The 4,406-nt window shown below is 45.1% G+C and overlaps 1 long non-coding RNA gene across 1 annotated transcript; it reads left to right on the forward strand.

Moving 5' to 3' along the window:
* Positions 1 to 377: 377 nt before the first annotated feature.
* LOC131170423 (uncharacterized) lies at positions 378 to 1,742 on the forward strand. The gene is made up of 3 exons (XR_009141174.1): positions 378 to 440; positions 888 to 945; positions 1,523 to 1,742. It is a non-coding gene; the product is annotated as an uncharacterized LOC131170423 (long non-coding RNA).
* Positions 1,743 to 4,406: the final 2,664 nt, after the last annotated feature.

The following is a 4,406-nucleotide window of genomic DNA, read 5'->3' on the forward strand; positions in this document are numbered from 1 at the left end:
CGAAATCCATCAAGCGGTTTGTCCGATTTTTGCTCGAGAAGATTTTAGCCAATTTCGACTTTTGGGCTAGATTTCTCGAAAATCGTGAATCCCACGAGAAAACCGAGGGTACCAGCAAGCTCCACTCGTCGAGAGCTTCGCGGCGACGTAAATTTCAAATTTTTTCGACACTGTTTTTCGGTGGGTCCCATGGAACTTCGCAGTGTTTTTCCGAGCCTTTAATGAGTTTAGAAAATTCTGAAAAATTTATGTACTAACCCCCGTGTTATGGGCTTCGTGTAGGTATCCTCGATTCGCGGAAATTCGACAGTTGACCGGGTCTGCGAAATTCCGGCCAGACAGACCCGTTATCGGAAAAGTATCCGAATTGGACTGAGGTTTTGGCTAGCCCCCCATTGTCAGACGTCCCGAGCGCGTTCCCGAAGTCGGAATCGGCAAAGGTAAACCCGAACCTTGCTTTTTCATAATTTTCTAGTGCTTAAATAGGATTAAAAATCCATAAAATATTCGTGGTAGCTTAGAAAATTATGATTCTTCTTGCAATAGCTTAGTAATATTGCTAAGGACCGCGGGGCAAAGTTTTAGAATTTTTAGAACTTATTTGGGCAGTTTTTGCAAAAATGGTCAATTATAAGGACTAAATTGAAATTTTACATATTGTAACGGATGATTGATTTGATGGGCCCAGGAGGGGCTGTGTGATGTGATTGAGTTGTGGATATATGGATTGTGAGTATAGAAGTGTGTTTTGAGCCCTTTTGCAGGTTGGGTAGGTCCTAGGTATAGGGGAGACTCTGCCGGATTTTCGGCACGACTTAGGACGTATTGGTCTTTTTCTTTGTTTGTATTGAGTCAGATTTATTAAATGATTGTAATAAAATTGTCAGGTGAGCCGGGACAGCCTTCTTCCTCCGCCCAGCCGCCACAGTGATTGTCGTCAAGTCTGTGAGTAAAATATTAATTTTAATTGTAATTTCGATATTATTATATGTCCAGCATGCCCATGCATCACTTATATGCATATAATTATGTAGTTAAACTCTAGGCACGATTTATGTTGCATCGATAACTGTTAAAGTGCCATGAATGTTGTTGCGGTAATTTGGAGCAGTGTGCGTGCGTTGGCGTGCGTGTGATGTGGTGTGGACTATGGATAGGACGGGTAGTCACGGCTTGAGTTCTTCGCTGGGACCCGATCCTTCGAGGGGTAGTCACGGCTTGAGTTCTTCGCTGGGACCCTCGATTTGGTTATTAAGTGGAAGTCCGAGCTGAGTTCTTCGCTGGCACCAGGTTGGATTTAAGAGAGCTGTATAGGGGATCAGCTCCTATATATTATGATTGATGCTACAGGGTGCGTGAGTGCTCCAAATTACCTTTTTGATGCTATGATGTGAATTTATTGCTGATGTTGCATTTCATTCCACAGGTTGCATTAGTTTTAGATAGTTATAGAGATTATGGTTAAAATTGATATTTTACTCTCTGAGTCGAACGCTCACTCCTGTTCAAAAATTTTTTTCAGGCCACAGGAGGATATTTTATTCTGGGTTAACCTGCTTTTCTACTTCGCAGGTTGTTTATCAATATTTGTGTAATTTTATTTACTCCTAGAATTTCCGCATGTGTTAGCAGTAATTATTTGAATTTGGTCTGTAATATTATTATCATGTTGGACCTGTAAACTTAATATTCTATGTCTGTTTGATGGATTGGATGAGGGAGCTGAGCTCCCATTTCTTTTATGATGCTATGAGTATGTGGAGGGTGAGCTGAGCTCCCCAATTGAGTATTATTATGTTTACAGGTCGGGTGAGTCGAAAACTCCCCGTTGGGAAGTCCATTTTATGGCCGGATTCTGTCCGTTTGTTTTCTTGAATTTGGGCCCAAATGGGCCTTAGAGTTGGGTTAATGAACAGTTAGGCTTACTACGGGCCTCGGGGGCTTTAGGCTGGCCCAGTCCTAGTCTTGTCCTGCCCATAGGTTGGGTCGTGACAAATGTGGTATCAGAGCTTAGGCTCCAGATTCTTAGGGAATGTTTGTCTAAAGTGTTGGGAAGAGTCTACTAGGAGTCACATGTGGAAAAATAGGGTCCACATTCGTCTTGCATTGTCGTCTTTGCTTCTAGTTTCTGCTTCGTATATTGTGTGTAAATATGAGTCTATAGAGCTGTGTAATGTGCAGTTTTGAATTTTGTGGGCTAATGCTGCTGAATTTCAGGAAAATGCGTAGAAGCAGGAGAGCTGCCATCGCACGAACGGATGTGCTCGACGAGGTGTCGGCAGACAGATGAGGCGCTGCCAGGAGGCGGGGTAGGAGGCCTAGAGCTGCTCAAGTAGAGGAGCAGCCACCCCCAGTACAGGATCAGTCCTTTATGGCACAGGGTCCCATGGACCCCATGGCAGCTACTCTAGCTGGTCTGCAGAGAACCATCGACATGATGGCGCAGTATATGGTCCACCCTCCACAGCAGCAGCAGTCCACCGCACCAAGAGGGGAACCTTACAAACAGATCATAAATTTCAAGAAGTTGGTGCCTGGTACTTATGATGTGTCAGACGATGCATACCGTTTTTTGGATTCCTGCAGACAGCAGAAACGAGTCTGATTGGTGATAGAAGACTGATAGAGTGTATGCAGCATGTCATGGGGCCTATGCCTAGACAATGGATGAATGACTACGTGTTACCCCGGATGGAGGGCTTGACATGGGCTCAGTTTGTGGAACTTTTTATCAATTGGTTTGTGCCAGAAAGCTTCAGAGATCAGAAGCAGTGGGCCTTTGAGGCCTTAAGACAGAATGGCAGGTCTGTAGATGAATATGCTACAGAATTTCTGGAATTGAGCAGATATGCCCCTACAACAGTATCTACAGAGACTATGAAGGTGAAAAGATTCCTAAAGGGGCTTGACAGGAGGTACGCAAACCTAGCCATGATGTCTGATCAGTCTTTTGACGTGGTAGTTGATCGAGCCAGACAGATAGAGATTAGCTATGCTGTGGATGACAGCGGAAGAGCAAAGAAAACAGAGCGAGGGTTCTACGGTGTTCCCCAAATGGGTACTCGGATAGTGGTGGCGAGTAATTACAGAGGAAAGAGTAGGAACAAGAGAAGTGGTTTTAGACACAAACCATGAGGATCTGCACTGTGGTAGTCACGATAATGCAGTGCGGTTCATGATCCTCTTTGTGTGCAGTGTGGAAGAGAACATTCAGGACCTTGTTTGATGGGGTCAGGAGTATGCTTTAGGTGTGGCCAACCAGGTTACTTTGCTAGGGAATGCCCCATGTTCAGCGAGCCACAGATGGGGTCACAGGGTTCTGTTGCAAATGTTCCTCGCCAGTTGTATCCGGGTACTTCCAACATGGCAGGTAGTCAGTTCAGTGGCCAACAGGGCCGAGGACAAGGGGGACGTGGATTTAGAGGCAGATCAGGAGGTAGAAGTCAGTATCAAGGTTCTGCCACTTAGGGTAGGGGTCAAGCTCGGGTTTTCACCCTGACCCACCAGGATGCTCAAGCTTCAAATGCAGTTGTGGCAGGTATTCTTTTTGTCTGTTCCTATGAAGCTCGTGTTTTGATAGGTCCGGATGCTACGCACTCATTTGTCTCCCCTGTGTTTGCCATGAGGTTGGGTAGAAACCCTACAACTTTAGAATGTCCTTTGTCGGTAGCTACCCCGCTTAGTGACAACATAGATGTAGATATGATTTTTCTGGGTAGCCCAGTGATAGTGGATGGAAAGATCCTCCCAGCAGACTTGGTTCCTCTACCAGTAATGGATTTTGATGTAATCCTGGGGATGGATTGGTTGTCAACTCACTATGCCACCTTAGACTGCAGGAACAAAAAGGTGTATTTCCACATACCTGGTGTGGAAGAGTTTAGCTTTGATGGTGACAGGAGCGTGACTCCATATAATTTGGTGTCAGCAATTAGTGCCAGAAAAATGTTGAGGCGTGGATGCCAAGGGTATTTGGCATTGGTGAGAGATACATCTGTAGAAGGTGTCAGCATGGAAAATGTTCCTGTTGTCAGAGAATTCATGGATGTCTTCCCTGAAGAGCTTCCAGGGTTGCCACCAGAAAGGGGAATAGAGTTTTGCATTGATGTTGTTCTGGGTACAAACCCCATATGGCACCAGCAGAATTGAAAGAGCTAAAGGAGCAACTACAGGAGCTTTTGGACAAGGGTTTTGGACGTCCGAGCACTTCATCTTGGGGCGCTCCTGTTCTATTTGTGAGAAAGAAGGATGGGTCATTGAGGTTGTGTATCGACTACAGACAGCTGAACAAGGTGACTGTGAAGAACAAGTATCCACTTCCTCGGATCGATGATTTGTTTGATCAGCTCCAAGGAGCTAGATTCTTTTCCAAGATAGACCTGCGATCAGGCTACTATCAGTTGAGA

Source organism: Hevea brasiliensis, chromosome 11, assembly GCF_030052815.1.
Source record: "Hevea brasiliensis isolate MT/VB/25A 57/8 chromosome 11, ASM3005281v1, whole genome shotgun sequence".
Taxonomy (NCBI): Eukaryota; Viridiplantae; Streptophyta; class Magnoliopsida; order Malpighiales; family Euphorbiaceae; genus Hevea; species Hevea brasiliensis.